The 19,897-nt window shown below is 45.3% G+C and overlaps 1 pseudogene; it reads right to left on the bottom strand.

The window, feature by feature from the left end:
• Nucleotides 1-3,602: 3,602 nt before the first annotated feature.
• The window catches only part of LOC114910727 (endophilin-B2-like), a 43,318-nt pseudogene continuing 27,023 nt past the window's right edge, over nucleotides 3,603-19,897 (bottom strand).

Here is a 19,897-nt window from a genome sequence, read left to right as displayed (position 1 = left end):
AAATGGGTCAACAATTTCTCTCAGCTAAAGCTCTAGTAGGTGCTGGTATTATATTTCCTTTTTGGAATATCCCAGTTAGAGCAATGAAATAATGGCCAATATTCATATTAGCAGGGAGGATTAAGTTCATACATTTGGCTTCTTTCATGTAAACTGAGGCTACAAACATATCATCAAATCAAAACTGCCTTATTGTGTACCATTTAGTGATGTAATGCAGTTCTTTGTATGTGTTATATAAAAGTTCATGTGACACAGTATGTAACAATAAGAATGACTAGTCAGCCAGGCAAAGAATTGTAAAGACTGGAAAATCAAGGAACAAGAATCAAGAAATAGATGAGAGCTGAAGTCTGACACAGGCATCTAAAAACACTTGCACTTTACCTCTTGACAGAGGCTAACTGAGCACTGAACAACACTACCTCAGGCGGTGAATGTTGCCGCTTCTAATACCAAAGAGCTCCAGCACTAAAGATCTCAAGTTCATAATCGCATCTCAGACTGAAACTGATTTTTGGTTATGATGCGTGTAGCTTTTCCTTCAAAGGTAAAGCTGATGAGATCATTTCTTTGAAAGAGGGAATAGCCCAGGGATGCACGAATTTGGAAAGGAAGAGATCTGGCAGGGAGTCACAAAAATCCCCAACAGATGTTAAGAGCAATTAGTCACAGAGGGTTTACATTATCTAGGACAGTATAACCATCCCAGCAAAAATGGCCTAAGGCAAAAAACAGACTGAATCCCAGCAGTTCCTAACTATTCTGGCCATGAAAAACTAAAATCCCACATTGCTTGACTGATTAATACAAAGATTGTCATTTTACACTCTGTCCGGAGACTGACTATTCATTGACTATACAAAATAGTTGAAAAGTTCATTCAACTATTCATGGTTTCCTGCAATGCCAGTAAAACATTTTTTTGGAAATTTTTGGTTTTCTTTTCAGACTTGGTCAGCTCACTCACAAACATGCACAAAGGCATAAATGAGTGTGCTTGATGTGGAATGTCACACAGAGCTGGCACGTAAAAATGAAGCAATAGTGCAAGTACTGGCTGACTAAGAAATCATGACACCTTCTAAATCAGCTACAAGAGTTTCCACTGTGTTTCTCCATTCAGAGGAATCCCAGAGAAAGAGAATGGGGAATTCCTTCTGTGAAACACAATGTACTTTCTTTTGATTTGGATCCAAGTACTTTCTTTTCACAGGAGCAAGTTGTAACACAATGTATTACAGTTCAGTGTTTTAATAGCCTGTTCAGAACTTGATTACTTTTGTCAAGACCTACATTGAATTACATAAAGAAATGTAGTGCTGGTACTGTGTTTGAACTTCGGCAAGAACTAACTGTTGTAAAACCTATTACATTTACATTTATTCATTTAGCAGATGCTTTTCTCCACAGCAACATATATCTCAGTAAACAATAAAACAGTGCATTACACATATAAAACATATTTAACATTACACATAAACATATTTTTTTCATATTCATCCAGTCTCTGTCCTATCTAGGGAAGAGAAAAATAAATAACAAGTGGCACAGTGGTTGGCGTCATTGTTTTATCTTTCGGTGCCAGGTTCAAACCCTCTTCCTGCTATTGGACCCCTAATCCCATGTGCTTTTCAATGGAAATTTCTGTGCTGTATAAATGGGTAAATTATTGTAAATAAGTGTACAAAGCTAATATTTTAAGTTTTTTCTCAGAAATGTATCCGATAAGTAACCAGCGGTACTCCTCAGAGCCCACTGTACTGCTGATACAACCACGGGAGCACAACAATGTGTTTCATTTATGAGATTGCATTGTAACTAAATTTTAATTAAAAAAGAGGTACTGGTGCTTGTTTGAAAACCAACTGCGACAAAGTCAATTTCAAGTTCAAGTTGTTTTTATTGTCATTCCTATATACAGCTTGTGTGGAACGAAATGTCATTTCTTCAGAGACCATGGTGCAACACAGAACATAGCACAAGACAATAAATAAATAAATACACAGGACAGGACGTGGATGCGGGTATGGCTGCGAGCTGTAGGCAGTTGAGGTGTAGTGTAGTGCTGAGTTAATTGTTCGACGGTGGCAGGTGAGTGTTGGGAGGCAGCTGGGTATTGAGCAGTCTGACTGCCTCAGGGAAGAAACCGTGCGGAGTCTGCTGGTGGTGACGTGGATGCTCCTGTACCTCCTGCCAGTTGGCAACAGGGCGAAGAGTCTATGAGAGAGGTGAGAGGGGTCTTCCACAATGCTGGTGGCCTTGAGGATGCAGCGGTTTTTATATGTGGAGTTGATGGCGGGAAGAGGAACTTTGATGATCTTTTCAGCTGTTCTTACCACTCACCGTAGGGTCTTGCAGTCGGAGACTGTGCAGTTCTCGTACCACACGGTGAGACAGCTGGTCAAGACGCTCTCTATCGTCTCTCTGTAGAAAGTAGTGAGGATGGGAGGGGGGCATTTGGCTCTTTTCAGCCTCCGTAGCTAGGCAGGTGGTGTTCAGGGTCCAGGAGAGGTCCTCTGTCATGTGCACACCAAGAAACTTGGAGCTTTCTTACTCTTTCCACAGTTGTTACACTGATGTGCAGAGGTGAGTGGTCTACTCGGGTCCTCCTGAAGTCAACAATTATCTCTTTAGTCTTATCAACATTTAGAGATAGATTGTTGTCATTACACCATTCTGCAAGCTGGTTCACCTCCTCTCTGTATGCTGACTCATCACTGTTGCTGATGAGGCCCACAACTGTAGTGTCATCAGCAAACTTGATATGATGTGAACTCTACTTTGGAGCACAGTCCTGAGTCAGTAGGGTAAAGAGCAGTGGATTGAGCACACAGCCCTGGGGAACGCCGATGGTGTGGTGGTGCTGGAGGTGGAGTTGCCAATCCTGACAAACTGTGGTCTCCCAGTCAAAAAGTCCAGGATCCAGTTGCAGAGGGAGGTAGTCAGACCCAGCAGGCTCAGCTTTGTAATCACACACACCCATCATCTGAAACCGCTTGTCCCATACAGGGTAGCGGGGAGCCAGAGCCTAACCTGGCAACACAGGGCATAAGGCTGGAGGGGGAAGGGACACACCCAGGACGGGACGCCAGTCTGCTGCAAGGCACCCCAAGAGGGACCCGAACCCCAGACCCACCGGAAAGCAAGACCCGGTTCAACCCGCTGCGCCACCACACCACCCTTGCTTTGTAATCAAAGTCCTGAGTAATCAAAGTTCTGAGTAATAACTCAAAAAAAAGTTATTCAGTTACCAGATACTTTTTTCCAGAAGTGACCTACACCTCAGAGTAATAGATGATACAGAAAAGGATTAATTGTAAGTTGGACTGGAGTTGACTCCTTGCCAAAGCAGATATAATATAATCTTGAAAAGAGATTGATATGAAAAGCCCTTGTTAATTCACTTCTCATCTAACATTGGCATACAATGTTCAACACATGTATAAAGCTATGCATTCTAGTGGAAGAACTCAGGGCAACAGGCTTTGAAACATATATGATGTAACATGTAGGCAATAAAACTGAAAGGGGGAAAAAAAAAAAAAAAAAAAAAAAAAAAAACTTACTCAGACAGCATGTCCCAATAAAGCCATTATTTTATTATGTTCACTACACAAGGTCTTGGAAACAGGCATTAATATACACAGAGAGGAGAAGCAAAGGGTTAGGGAAGGTGACGGCAAGACCATGCTGAACAAAAGAGATCGGAAGGGCACAGCATCCATAAAGCATACCTGTGCTCCAGCCTTCTGATGGCCAGAGACGTCAAACACCTAACAAGTGAAAGCATCACAAGCTGACTATTAAAAAAAAAAAAAAAAGTATAAATAGTAGATATGAGAACAAAAAAAAAAAAAAACAAAAACACACACACCTATGATTGCAAGACAGACAAATTACAACAGAGACCAAACACTGTACTGGCCACTTAATACAGCTTAGTTTAACTGACCTTGATATACAGTTTTAAAGGGAAAAATATTACAACATCAAATGTCTGACATTCTCTCTGGCTAAGCTTTCACTTGCATTTAAGAGACATTCTTTTGATGCACAAACAAGAGGGAGACCATTGCAGATGTTAATGGTCACACAGAGATGGCATTAAGTTTTTAAATATAAATATGCACACACTCCATCATACACTCCATCAGACCCTGAAAGACCTGAGCTCAAAAAACGTGCCCAATGTTCCCCTTATTCATTGCTACACTACAAACACAGCAAGAAAGGTCACATCTGCATCTGATTGACCACCATTTCCTCAGGAAAAAGAGCATCTAAAGGTTTGTTCCATTAGTGTGATTCTACACACACACACACCCATCCTGAGGAAAACCTGCTTCTTTTTCCAGTGCCTCTCCCACCCTTCACAGTCAACCTATTGGCCAATAAAGGAAGCAGACTAAAGATTTATGAATCTGCACTGGGATTTCAGTCAAAAGAAGGACAGACTTGTGACCATCTCACCTTCAGGGTTTCCCCAACAAAGGAACATTACATTTAATTTAATGCTAAACTGAAGCCTGAAGATACACATAATTTTGTGCATGTTCTTCATTTTTCCTATTATTATTACTGTTTCTTCATTATAGTTCAGCTCTGTTCTGTGGTGGTGCAGGTCTGAAATTTTTTAGGAGGTATACACAGCAAGTGTTTTTCAGTATGTAAATGCTTGACTATATCATGTGTTGAGTGTAGCCAGCGTAGTCCATAATCTGTCTTTCTACAAGCTGTCGTCTCCCTGATACCCTTAGCTCAACAACTCCAGGTATGTGACAGGGACCTTCCCTTTTTGATTGCCCCTCTCTCCAATCAGCCAGTCTGGGTCCATGCCTGGCACAGTGTACACTGTGATGAGCTGGAAACATAGAAAGGGAAACGTTAGGAACGGAGATTGACTTCAACCACTAGAGGGCAGGATACACCAACTTCAAATGGTTACATAGCATTAGCTTTAGAATACACAGAACCTGGCCACTTTGTTAGGTACACACAGGTAATACCAGAACCGCATGAATTCAGCAACAAGGTGCTGGACCAGTTCAGCTGGGTTCTTGGTCCATGATGGTTTGACATGTTAAAATTGTGTTCCTCCTCTTCCCAGATATACCCTATTGGTTTGAGAGCTAAAGACTGTGCAGGCCATTGGAGTAAAGGCACTGTCTTGCTTGTGGAACCATCCTGAAATGACGTGTGCTTTGTGACATGACACATTACCTTGCTGGAAGTATCAGTCTAAGAAAGGATAGACTAGCAATGAAGGGATGCACCTGCTCAGCAATAAAGTTTTGGTCCTTCGTGGCATTCAAACAATGCTCTCTAGTGGTACTAAAAACCTGATGTGCACCAAGTAATTCCCCACATCATTACACCACCATCCTCAGTCTGTACAGCTGACACTAGGGAGGATGGGTTCAGTTTTGTTTACATGAAGTTCTGATCTCACTGTGACCACGTCGCAACAGAAGCTGGCATTTGACAAAGCAGGCAATGTTTTTCCTTTCTTCAATTGTCCAGTTTCAGTGGCTGCATGTCCATTGCGATCTCATCTTTGCATTCTGAGCTCAAAGGTGGGTGAACCCAACGTGGTCTTCTGCTGCTGTATTTGCTTCAAGGTTGGAAGAAGTGTGCCTTCAGAGGTATTCTTCTGCATTCAAGCATTGTACAAATTTATTTTTTTTCCACATTTGTGGTTTTACAGTCATCTTTAACAAGTCTGGCCATTTTCCTCTGACCCCCTTTATTAACAAGGTGTTGCTTGGCTACAGTTTCTGCTGAGTGGACATTTTATCGCACCATTAGTTACCATACTGCACAAAAATCCCAGAAGTGTGGCGGTTTCTGAGATATGGAAACACCACATCTGGGGTACCAAAGATCGTACCACACTCAAAATACCTTGGATCAGGCATCGTGAACTTTCTCACATTCTTACTCCAGTAGAATTGCTTGACCCTGCTTTATATATACTGAGTTGCAGCCATATAGTAATATGGTAGTAATTAGTCAACTGTTTTCTTTGTTTCTTATCTGATGTATTTGTATTTCTTGCCTTATGCTTGTGTTAAAGCACTCTTGTGTCACTGAATGAGAAGAGTGCTCCATAAAAAAAAAAAAATAAATTGAAATTGAATATAATTTGCTGTTGGGAGGAACAGACTGTCATGGAATTCCATTAACATTACTTTGTCTGGGTTGGGGGCGTGGTGGCGCAGTGGGTTGGACCGGGTCCTGCTCTCCGGAGGGTCTGGGGTTCGTGTCCCGCTTGGGGTGCCTTGCAACAATCTGGCGTCCTGTCCTGGGTGTGTCCCCTCCCCCTCCAGCCTTATGCCCTGTGCTGCCGGGTTAGGCTCTGGCTCCCTGCGACCCCCGTATGGGACAAGTGGTTTCAGATGATGTGTGTGTGTGTGTACTTTCTCTGATCACATTCACCATATGTGTACATAAGGAAGCTTAGTTACTAGATAGATTTGGCAGTTTATAATTATATGTATATTAGGATAGAAGAAAGGCAAAACATGGGTATATTATGAGAGAGTTGGACATAAGGTATACTACAAGATGGAGCAAAGGCTTTTCAATGGCTGGGGGCTTAAAGTAGCCATGCGTATGTGACCTCCACAGTCCAAAACCAAACAAAAGGCTGCAGAAACTATTGTACCTAATTAAACAGCATAAATTAGCATACATGAGTAAAGGGTTAGAAATAGTGCCACTGGGGAGTCCAGCTGGAAAACTCATTTCTAACACGGAAGAGTGATAAAGTTATCTTCTCTAAACCAGCTGTATTTAGGGAAATTATCATCAAGCCACTGGAAGCCACCAGCATTAAGAATGTCTTCTGTCACAGCTGTGAAGGTACGGACAGATAGAGACAAAGGTGAGCGTTTGTCGATAGGGTGCTCTCACCTCATCCGCCATAAGGGAAAGCTCAGTGGCATCAGCAGCATCGTAGTCATACAGCACTTTGGCTTTACGCGTGCCAGCGGCAGGGGCTTGCACCTCTTCGATCTTCAATCCATCTGCCTCCATGGCCTTAGAGTGCGGGGCTGCTGGCATGGCAGATTGAGCGACACCAGATGGGCCAGCCGAAATGCTGGGAGTCACAGTAAAGGTGTTTGGGAACCTTGGGGGTACATAGGACATTTTAGTGTAAGGTGCTGGAGCTTTTAAACTTTGCTCCAAAAAACAGAAATGAAATAAAAAATAATTATGATTTAAGACGGAATTATATCATCATGATGCTTACGTGTCTCCACTCAAACTGACAGCAGGAAGGAAAGAAGTGAGAATAAGAAAAATTAGCATCTGACGTTGAATCTGAAGTGCCTGATTCCGGCAGGACCATGTACACACTGCAACATACAGCTATAATCCCTTTGGCTACGGGGTATGAGGAGTTGCCACAGGACCTGGCTACACACCAGCCCTTCCTACCGCTGGTACGTCAGCAACATCAGCGAAGTCGCGCAAAAACTGACAGTAGCACGATGCAAGCCCTAGGAAGCTTTGAAGCTCCAACATGTCCCGTGATGTGGGGCAGCATTGTACCTGCTTCACTTTGTCAGGGTGCGTGGATGTGGCCCAGAAACTAAACCTGTTGCTACAGAAGGTTGTACTTTACAGGGTGCAGCTTCAGCCCAACTGCATGGATAGCGACAAACACCACCCTTAAGTTCGTTAGGGCAGACTTGAAGGAGGGGGCGTGGACCAGGAGGTTGTCCAGATCAACGATGCACTTGCTCCTCAGCAAATTCATCAAGACTTGTTCCATCACTTGAAGATAGCAGCTGCATTGCACATACCAAAGGCATAACCACAAAGTGTCAGAGGCCCCGCCGCAGGGTGAACGGCGTCTTCGTGTGGGCCTCCGGTGCCAATGCAACCTGCCAATAGCCGCTCCACAGGTTCAGGGAGTTAAACAACTGCGAAACCTGTGATGCAGTCCAGTGCATTATCAATGCGCGGCAGCAGATACCAGTCCTGCTTGGTAACGGCATTTAGGTGGCAGTAGTCCACACAAAACTGCCAGCTGCCATCCTTCTTTTTGGACCAGGATAGCCAGAGCTGACCAGGGGCTGCTGGACGGTTCAATGAAGCCTGTATTCCACACACTGCATTTGATTTTGTCAAAAGGAAGAACTCATGTTTCTTTTCAGCCTCTTTAGCCAGTTCATCAGCCTCCTTGTACAGGGTTTCCATAGTGCCCTCCACAATCTTTTTTTTTTTTTCCTCAACATGGACAATCTCATCCGGGATTGCTACCCTCTTTCTAGCAGTCTTGCTCATTGACCTTGCTCTACTGTTTGTCCTCCAAGTACTCCTGACATCTCATTCTTGCAGCCCACACATGTTTCTTCAGCTTTTGTGTGAAGGAAAGTTCAGTGAAATTTGTGGTTGAGCAAAACACACCATCACAGACCCCGCAAAAGGCAATAACATTCTTCTCCTCCATATTCTCAACAAGGAGATCCTTATTCACTAAGTAGCCCCTTTCAACCGCAGCCTGGCCATGGGAGATGACAAGCAGCATCTTAAAAACATCCCAGAGTTTGCCATACTTGGTGGTCTTCCAGTACTGACCCAGGTAAGTGTTCAATCTGGTGTCACTATGGGGAGTGAAGGCCTTGAACTCAGTGGAATGCTGCCATCTCATGTCAACAAAGAAACTCTTGTACTGGGCTCATCATATTGTTCACTGGTTTTCCATTTTGCATTCAGAAGTAACTAGAATCTTAGCAAACTTTGTAGCTGAGTCAGACGACTTAGCAATCAGATTCTGAGGTGTAAGAGACCCAAGGTGAGTTTTGCTGTCATAGTTGCAAGAAATGAGATGCATTCTTTTCTGAATGGTAACACTCGTTAATCACTGGTAACCTGTTTGTCAGTCACAACCTTCACAGCTTGACAAGCTGCAAATCCCAAATCCACCTGTTCTGGAGATACGTGGATCTTTCTGTCCTTTGGGTTTAAGCTTGCCAACTTCTGGTATGTATCAGGTTTGTCTAATATTTCCTTATTTATAAACTGTATCGGCCCAGAAATTGTGCTATTGGTACATCTATTTGAAATCTGACTAGTAAGGGCTGCAGCTGCTTAGAAAATTAATAACTCAAGTTTGGATGTTATTAGTGGGTTAGCACAGGCAGCTTCAAGAAATGTAAATGAAACTGTACTGGGCACCTGCTTGTCCCTGAAGGATTCAATAAATGTAGTCATATCAAGCAAGATCAGAAGAGCACGCTCAGCAGCTTTGACATCTTCTACCCACCTGTGGGCACAAAACTGTAAAGTGTAGAGGGTGCTACGTGCGACTTTGAAGAAGTATTTTCTCCTTGCTGGATAGGATGGTTGCAAGAAGTCAAAAATGACAAGCACAAGGCCTTCTGCAATATAGGAATGCAGACATGTAAAAACATGTTCTACCAGATCCGGTTTTGGTGACACATGTGGAGTTATGTGCCCTCAATTTGTCGAACATCTATTGACGGTGCTGTTGCTACAGATGATGTACTGATGGCAGAGGTCATGTGGGCATTGAAAGTGGTGATGAGTGATTACTCATTAAATTCCTGCAAAGACATCAATCAGGTCTTCATAAAAATACTTCTGGACAGGAATATTGCAAAAGCTTTCTCATGTGGTCCCATCAAATGTGCCTCCATGGTTTGCTTTGGTCATGCTTCTTATTTCCAAGAAAAACTGGTAGAAGACATCAGAAGTCCTTCATGTTACCCAGTGTAATTCAATGAATTCATGAACCAGGTGTGCCAAAAAGACCAGCGTCGTCAGATACTGGGACAGTGTAACTGAACAAGTTGCAGCATGATACCTATGGTCACAGTTTCTGGGCCATGGGACTGCAGCTGATCCTCAGCATTTCAAAGAAGGCATAGCTGAACTCAATCCTAAATGCTTTCTGCAGGTATCAATGGATTGACCTAATGTTAAATGGAAGCTTTATCAGGATCTAGTTTTAAAAAAAAAAAAAAAACAGCAAAAACTACCTGAGCGTCCCAGCAGGCAGCTGTGGTTTGCACATTGTTCCTGGAATTTTACAAAAGGAGCTACCAAATCAGGCTGGAATCTTGGGATTTTGCTTAGGTCCCTTTGGCAAATTTTTCATGACAAGCACTCCGGATCATCCAGCAACGCACTTGAAAGTAGCATGTCTGATGTCATAGTTACCGACATCTAGAGCATATCAATTTCTCAGTGTCAGAGAAGCTTGCTGATGGAAAACTCTTAACTTATGAATTTTTCATCGGTAGGTTTCTCTGATACTCTTTCTCTCGTTCTTTTTTTTTCCAAATATGATGAACTTACCCCTCCGCAAACCGCCACCTTAGCGTGGTGGAGGGGTATGAGTGCCTGAATGATCTCAGGAGCTATGTTGCCTGGGGCTATATGTCCCTGGTAGGGTCTCCCATGGCAAACAGGTCCTGGGTGACAGACTAGACAAAACGCGGTTCAAAACCCCCTTATGACTATAAAATCAAGGTTCTCGTTTACCCCGCCTGGTATGGGGTCACCGGGGCCCCACCCTGGAGCCAGGCCTCGGGGGAGGCTCGCATGCGAGCGCCTGGTGGCCAGGTCTATGCCCACGGGGCCTGGCCGGGCTTAGCCCAAAGCCAGGACGTGGAGCCACTCTTCGGTGGGCTCACCACCTGCCGGAGAGGCCGTAAGGGGCCGGTGCGTTGTGATTTGGGCGGTGGTCAGGGCCGAGTGCCCGGCCGACCCAAACCTCGGGTGCCAACTCTGGCTTTTGGGACTTGGAATGTCACCTCACTGGCGGGGAAGGAGCCTGAGCTAGTGCAAGAGGTTGAGAGATACCGTCTACATATAGTTGGGCTCACTTCCACTCACAGCTTGGGTTCTGGAACCACTCTTCTCGACCAAGGGTGGACTCTCCACTATTCTGGCGTTGCCCAGGGTGAGAGGCGGCGGGCTGGTGTGGGCTTATTTATAGCCCCCTAGTTCAGCCGCCATGTGTTGGAGTCTACCCCGGTGAATGAGAGGGTCGTCTCCCTGCGCCTTCGGGTCAGGGAACGGTCTCTCACTATCGTTTGTGCTTATGCGCCTAACGGCAGTGCAGAGTACCCGGCCTTTTTAGAGTCCTTGGGGGGCGTGCTGGAAAGCGTTCCCACTGGGGACTCTGTCGTTCTACTGGGGGACTTTAACACCCACGTGGGCAGCAACAGTGACACCTGGAGGGGCGTGATTGGGAGGAACGGCCTGCCTGATCTGAACCCAAGTGGTGAGTTGTTATTGGATTTCTGTGCTAGTCCCGGTTTGTCCATAACAAACACCATGTTCATGCATAAGGGTGTCCATCAGTGCACTTGGCACCAGGACACCCTAGGTCGGAGGTCAATGATTGACTTCGTAGTCGTTTCTTCTGATCTTCGGCCATATGTCTTGGATACTCGGGTGAAGAGAGGGGCTGAGCTGTCAACTGATCACCATCTGGTGGTGAGTAGGATTCGATGGCGGGGGAAAAAGCTGGACAGACCTGGCAGGCCCAAACGCATAGTGAGGGTCTGTTGGGAACGTTTGGCGGAGGCCCCTGTCAGAGAGGTCTTCAACTCCCACCTCCAACAGAGCTTCAACCAGGTACCGAGGGAGACTGGGGAAATTGAGTCCGAATGGACTATGTTCCACACCTCCATTGTCGGGGCAGTGGTTCGGCCATAAAGTCTCCGGCGCCTGTCGCGGCGGCAATCCCCGAACACGGTGGTGGACACCGGAAGTAAGGGATGCCGTCAAGCTGAAGACGGAGTTCTATCGGGCCTGGCTGGCTCATGGGACTCCTGAAGCAGCTGATGGGTACTGGCGGGCCAGACGGAACGCGGCTCTGGCAGTCGCTGCGGCAAAAACTCGGGCCTGGAAGGAGTTCGGAGATTCTGGCAAACCGTCTGGCGACTCAGAAGGGGGAAGCAGTGTTCCGCCAACACTGTTTACAGTGGAAGTGGTGCGCTGCTGACCTCAACTGAGGATGTCCTCGGGCGGTGGAAGGAGTACTTTGAGGATCCCCTCAATCCCTCTGACACGCCTTCCGTAGAGGAAGCTGAGACTGGGGACTCGGAGGGGGACTCGTCCATTACCCTGGCTGAAGTTGCTGAGGTAGTCAAAAAACCCCTCGGTGGCAAGCCTCCGGGGGTGGATGAGATCCGCTCCAAGTTTCTCAAGTCTCTGGATGTTGTGGGGCTGTCTTGGCTGACACGCCTCTGCAGCATTGCGTGGAGCTTGGGAACGGTGCCTCTGGACTGGCAGACCGGGGTGGTGGTCCCTCTTTTTAAGAAGGGGGACCGGAGATTGTGTTCCAACTATAGGGGGATCACACTCCCTAGCCTCCCTGGGAAAGTCTATGCCGGGGTACTGGAGAGGAGAATCCGACCGATGGTCGAACCTCGGATTCAGGAGGAACAATGCGGTTTTCGCCCTGGCCGTGGAACACTGGACCAGCTCTATACCCTCACTAGGGTGTTGGAGGATTCATGGAAGTTTGCCCAACCAGTCCATATGTGTTTTGTGGATCTGAAGAAGGCATTCGACCGTGTCCCTCGTGGCATCCTGTGGGGGGTACTTCGGGATTATGGGGTTCAAGGCTCGCTGCTACGGGCTGTTCGTTCCCTGTATGACCGGAGCAGGAGCTTGGTTCGCATTGCCGGCAGTAAGTCAGACCTGTTCCCGGTGCATGTTGGACTCCGCCAGGGCTGCCCTTTGTCACCGATTCTGTTCATTATCTTCATGGACAGAATTTCTAGGCGCAACCAGGGAACGGAGGGTGTCTGTTTTGGTGGCCGCAGGATCTCGTCTCTGCTTTTTGCGGACGATGTGGTCCTGTTGGCTTCATCAAGTCAAGACTTACAGCGTGCACTGGAGAGGTTTGCAGCCGAGTGCAAACCGGCGGGGATGAGAATCAGCACCTCCAAATCCGAGGCCATGGTTCTCAGTCGGAAAAAGGTGGATTGCCCCCTCCGGGTTAGTGGGGAGTTGCTCCCTCAAGTGGAGGAGTTTAAGTATCTCGGGGTCTTGTTCACGAGTAAGGGAAAAATGGAGCGGCAGGTTGACGGACGTATCAGTGCGGCGTCCGCAGTAATGCGGTCATTGTACCGGTCTGTTGTGGTGAAGAAGGAGCTGAGTCGTAAGACGAAGCTCTCAATTTACCGGTTGATCTACGTTCCTACCCTCACCTATGGTCATGAACTCTGGATCATGACAAAAAGAATTAGATCGCGGATACAGGTGGCAGAAATGAGTTTCCTCCACAGAGTGGCTGGGCGCACCCTTAGGGATAGGGTGAGGAGCTCAGTCACCCGGGAGGAGCTCAGAGTAGAGCCACTGCTCCTCCGCATCGAGAGGAGCCAGTTGAGGTGGCTCGGGCATCTGTTCCGGATGCCTCCTGGACGCCTCCCTGGTGAGGTGTTCCGGGCATGTCCCACTGGGAGGAGGCCTCGGGGCAGACCCAGGACACGTTGGAGAGACTATGTCTCCCGGCTGGCCTGGGAACGCCTTGGGGTTTATCCGGTCCCGGATAAGCGGAGGAAGATGGACGGATGGATGGATGGATGATTAACTTAGCTACAAGGAAATGTATAAAAGGGAAGCCTTCACTACTTTTTGTTTCTAAGCCACCACCCCTAGTCAGCTGTGAACCACCACAGCCTATACTTGATAATGATTAATTAGTTATGTTAGCTACAGAGGCAAGGGATGCCAGCCTATACTTGGTAAAAAGAAAAATGATTAATTAGTTATATTAAGTACAGAGGCAAGGGATGCCACATCCTTTGTCTTCCAGTTTTGGACAGAGTCAGTAATGCTAGCAGCTGGAATCACAACAATATCATAGTCATTCATGGCATCCAGCAGAGAGTATGATTGTATCACTAATTTGACCACTGCCAATTTACTTATCTCAAACTGGAAAACTGTTATAGCTAAAACTGATCAATTTCCATGACTTTCTATAACTAAGCATTTTCCTTGACTTCCATGACATGAAAATTGCAGTTTTCCGTAACTTTTCCATGACTACCTATTTTTTAATGACTTTTCAGAATTTTCCAAGGCTGTGGGAACCATGAATAATGTTTATATCAGGGGTGTCCAACCTTTTGTGAAGAAGGGACACAATCATTATTGTGAATGAGTTCAAGGGCCACATGTGTAAAAATAAAAAAAATATTATTATTAATTCAATTTTCGGAGGGGGGGGGGGGTGGATGTGGTGGTGCAGCGGCCAGGTCCTGCTCTCTCCCGCTTAGGGTGCCCTGTAACGGACTGGCGTCCCGTCCTGAGTGTGTCCCCTCCTCCTCCAGCCTTGAGCCCTGTGTTGGTGGGTTAGGCTCTGGTTCGCCACGACCCCACTCAGGTCAAGCGACTTCAGCCATTGTATGGGTGTGTGTGAGAATTCAATTTTCACTTTTGCTCTTAACACTATCAGCCAACTCATCAATACAGAAGGCCAAAAAAAGCCAGTGTTGTACTGAAAGTTTACTTTTCAGCTGTGATACTTTGATGTTTCCAGACTATACTTTAAAATCTGTCAAACATAGGTACATGTTTTACATAATAATGTGTTTTAACATTCTATTCCTTAGGAAATGAAACTGCTTCATTATGTAATCAAACCAGCATGACTGTTCATAATTTCAATAAAGAAAAACAAGCTCTATTTGTCTCCGATGTCCCACATTTGTCAAAAACCTTTCTCCTCTTCATGTTCAGCACGGAAACTCTAACAAATCTAAGTACTATTAACAAAGTGTGACTAACTCATTCCACTGAGGATAACTGAGCTGCGGCTAAACACAGCACTCACACTCAAGCGGAGCCCCAACTGGGGACAGCAGGTCCATCGTCCGTTGCTCTGTCATTCAGTACCTATACTATGTATTTTATATTTCTGTTTTTTCTGTTCTGCCGTCTGCTGTCTCCAATTGGGAATTTTAAAATACAAAAAATGTGTGTGTGTGTCAACCTTACTGGCCACTGCACACTGTCTAACCATAACTCCATTATCACGCAATTTCACAGAATTATTATAGTATTTATGATAGCTATATTCTCACAGGCCGCATTATGTGAAATGGCATACCACAAGATGGACACCCCTGGTAATTTAATCCTTGACAATCTGTCCGAACACTGTTACTAAATATTTTGGTAACACAGGAAAATCTGTGTACAGGTGGTCCCTGATTTACGACGGGGTTACGTTCCCCAAAATCCATCATAAGTCAAAAATATCGTAAGTCGAAAATGCATTTAATACACCTAATACACACCTCTGCGTGACAGAATGGGAGATGCGGACTGCTGTCGCTGCCCAGCACCACGAGAGTATTGCTCCGCGTATCGTTTGCCCGGGAAAAATTCAAAGTACGGTTTCTACTGAATGTCTACTGCCAGCTCACCATCTTAAAGTCGAAAAAATCGCAAGTCGAACCATCGTAAATCAGGGACCACCTGTATATTTTTTGTTTTTCTGAGATCTATTATCAAATGTATGCGTGTCAGAAGTTTGAGGTGCACAAGACCCATGATTGCTGTTTCAGGCGGCTACACACCTGGCAAGCTCCCTTTGCAGCTCCTGCATGAGCCGGTGGCACTGAGCATAGTAGGTGGCTTGGGCCTCCACAAATTCATGCAAGCAGCGCAGGTGGTTCACCTGCACATGTAATAGCACAGAGGGAGGGGGAGTGTTTCACTCACTCATTTATTTATTACATTTACACACACACACACACACACACACACACACACACACACACATTTTCTGAACCGCTTGTCCCAGATGGGGTCGAGGGGGAACCGGAGCCTACCTGGCAACACAGGGCGTAGGGTCGGAAGGGGAGGGGACACACCCAGGACGGGACGCCAGTCCGCCACAAGGCACCCCAAGCGGGACTCGAACCCCAGACCCACCAGAGAGCAGGACCCGGTCCAACCCACTGCACCACCGCGCCCCCCCCTATTACATTTACATTTATTCATATTTCATTGATTCATATTTATTATTTATCACTTTCTGTGTAACGTATATGTCATATTAGTGTAGGTATGTGTGTTTTAAATTGTATCCTGCTCAACCAAAGTGAATTTCCCTCTGGGATTAATAAAGTTTCAGGCATTCATTTATTTGTTTGTTAATTCATTCATTCAGATGCCAAAAACAGTTGTGAGCACAGTGGAATTTCCTTTAAATCTCACATGACCATAACACAATGGTGCATTTTTGACATCCATGTGTGTAAACTGGCATGTGACCTCCCACCTCAAACACTCGACAACCCCCTGCATACCCAGATGACTCACGTGGGTGCTGCTGATTCCCTCCAGGAGCAAGCGTGTCACTTCTGCCTGTCGGTCAAATTCTGTCTGTGCCACCCGCAGCTCGTGCTCTGCCTGCCAAGGGGAAGTGGGGGAGAAAAAGCAAAATACAGAGACTTTACCGCAGGGCAGGGCAGGGCAGCAGATGGGTGAAGGATGGGGGTGGATGACAGCAAGGACACACAGAGACATGTCCGGACACACAATGACACTGAACCAGCCCCACACAAGAAACTAATTTACACAGAAAAATTAGTTCCATAAGAGATACACAATATGTACATATTTTTACCAATTCAAACATGTACATGTCACATATACATAAACACACACATTTTCATCCTCCTGACACCCAGCCATTCATTTTTGTCCACTCTAGAGGACATAGCGCTTTTGAATATATATCCCAAATGGTACAAGCTGCAATGTTCATTCTTAATCCAATTTATAGAGGACATTTTATGCTTTTAAAACCAGCACAGGTTTGGGGGCAGGGCTGTGACTACTTTCTAGAAATCCTTGAAAAACATGTCTGAAATCATGGGCATTTTATGCTGGGTCTCAGAAGGATATACACCCAAATATACATGAAATTATTTCCATGTGCTCCCCTACAAAATGGCCTCCTTATTTCCATATCATTGCAACACCAACCCCAACTAAATACAAGTACTTGTGTAGTGCTTGGTTCTTACCCACTGAAAAAACCAGCACAGGTGAAGGGATGAAAGACAGAGGATGAAGGAGCGCTCATATCGATTTTCCTAAGCCTGCCTCCCTGAACTGAGCGAGTTGTATGCTGTTGTACAGATGTCCAGCATGACCCTCCTCCCAAGAGAGGAACCATGCTACTGCACAGGACCAAACTAACTCCACGATAATTCTGTCCTCACAATATGAATGTTCAAAGGCACTGGAATTTATGAATCACACAACACAAACACAATCCCTAACACAACCATCCTCTCCATTGTAAAGGCCAAAAATCTCCACATGGACCCCACGCACACCTTAAGTACTGAAAGGATGAGAAGCAGAGCTATTTCATCAAGAAAAGGTAGATTTTTGGCTTCTACTGCTCAGATACTCACTTTGCTCACCTCCTCACTCCACAGCTGAAAAAGCAGCATGGCAACAAGAAACGGGATGAGAGCCACATTCTCCGACCACCAGTCCAGCAATGAGCACATCATAGAAGCAGTTCCCATTTCTTGCCCAGTGGAATCATTTAGGGCCCGAGGCTGAGTCAGCCGTAGCTTTGTTTTGGATCCCTCAGTAAAGAAATACCCTGACCCTCAAAATTTAAAAAACCAGCTGGGACGGTCTGACTCATTCAGCTTGTAAGTCCAGAGTCATTTTTACCAGTAAGTCCCAATTAATAAAAGGTTAACAATAAAGACTTACCAGCTGGTTATGTTCTGTAAAAGTATTTGATATAGCTATAAAAAATAATCTCAATATTTTTATTAATTTTATATTAGCTGAAAAAAATTCTGGAAAAAATATAAAAAATGCACCATCTTCACAAACTCTTCTTCAACGTAGATTATAGACTGCTTCATCCCATGAACATATGCAACATTCACCACCCTGTAATTGATCACTGACATTCAGCAACAGGGGGGCCTGCTGTGTGGCAGGTCAGAGGTTCGAGTCCTGCTTGGGGTGCCTTACGGCAGACTGACGTCCCATCCGGGGTGCGTCCCCTCCCCTTTCAGCCTTGCGCCTTGTGTTGCCAGGTTGGGCTCCGGTTTGCCGTGACCTTGCTCAGGACAAGCGGTTGCAGCCATTGTGTGTGTGTGTGTGTGTGTGTGTGTGTGTGTGTGTGTGTGTGTGTGTGTTCCCGCATGCATTCAGCAACATGAGGCACAACATGTAAAGATCACAGCAGTGAGTGGAATTATACATGTATTCTGTCTGGGTGCTTTTTACTGCCATCTATTGTCTTGGTGGGAAAATAAAGCTTGCCTTGACTAATGCAAACTGATATTCTACAAAATAGAAAAAAAAATACACTTAGGCATAGATAACCTAAATAAACAGTTTGTATTATCAAAAATGCATATGTCGAAGAGCCAGTGTAAAGTTTTCAACTTATGCACTATTATATTGTTGCACCTATTAAGAATCCTCAGGACCAGACATGGGAAGCTCCAAACAGAAAAACCAAAGAAGAGTCTGAACACAGCGGCCTCGACACCTCATATTTTACCTGCCTTCAGGTAGACTCGGTCTCAGAACCACCTGCCAGATGGAACACACTCGGAGTAGCAAGACACTCGGCTGCTGTGTTTCAGACAGAAACCAACTGGATCTATCTCAGTCAGCACATCCCTTGGTTTTGTTGTAATGTGCTGCATACCTCTTTATTTGATTGTCTCATTTCAAATTTGGAAAAGTAATGTAAAAATAATCATCTTGTAATACAAAGGACAGAAGGGATAACATTTAACTCCAAATGGTAACACTGGTAACAAGAGCTGATTTCCAACCTCATTTCTGCAACAAGAGTTCATCCAGAGTCACTCATATTTACCACTTTTACCAGGCAGGCAAATAAAGGGTATGCAACTTTTACAGACAAGAGCCACTGCAGTCTTGCCCACTGACTACCCCAGCAGAATGCAGTGAACAGCAATTATGAAGTGATGCAGCTTTTTTAGCATTTCTGTGGAGCTAAAGTGGGGGATCTGTGCTATCTGGACAACAGTGAACCTTGGAGGATAACAGTAGGAGGTGCTGTAGCAGGGATGATATGTACTTCTAGGGGTCTGGGGTGTTTTTTTTTTTTCTTTTTGGCTAAATGCTACTACCTATAGGAAAGTCTACAACGAGCGTACGACCTTCTTCTCGGCAGCGTCACCCACTTGGAAGTCTCCAAACTCAAACCCACTGAGCTGGTCTTCCAAGAAGCAGCAGTACACGAGGTAAAGGAACAGAAAACAAAAACGGTACCAATGACAGGATATGAGAGAGAGGTTCAGGCAGTGGGCAGGGCCTCCTTCTCTTGCTTTTTTTTTTTACATGTGCAAGAGTTACACCGTGTAACTTAAGCTGTGTACATTTGTACATTTAGATTTGTAGCTTCTATGCAATAAAAAAAAAAAAAAACACTTGGCAATGCAGTGATCTAAGAAGCGGTGCAACCCAGTGAATCCAACAATATTTAATTTCTGCTAAACGTTTTAATATTAGTATAAGTTCTAAAGTAACAAAATAGAAGAAATGACTCCCAGTTTCACTTGGACATATGCTATTTATGTTTGCATTAATATGCATTCGAAGAACTGTAGACGGCCTTAAAATTATGTAATGGGTGTATCTTTATAGAAAAGACAGACTGGGCCCATGGTAGGTATGCATGTGTGTGTCTGCATGTGGAGGTGTGTGACGGCTCCTTACCGCAGATGCACTGGCCGACAGAACGTAATTGCGTGGCCTAGTCTCCTGAAAATCAGGCATAGCCTACAGGCGAAGGGGAACACAGCTTTACCCACAATGCACCATGCATCAGCACAAACCACATCAGCAGATAGATAGAAGGGTTGAGAAA

This window comes from Scleropages formosus, chromosome 6 (assembly GCF_900964775.1).
Source record: "Scleropages formosus chromosome 6, fSclFor1.1, whole genome shotgun sequence".
NCBI lineage: Eukaryota > Metazoa > Chordata > Actinopteri > Osteoglossiformes > Osteoglossidae > Scleropages > Scleropages formosus.
Note: the sequence above shows the minus strand (reverse complement) of the source record. Positions and strands in the feature narration are given on the sequence as shown.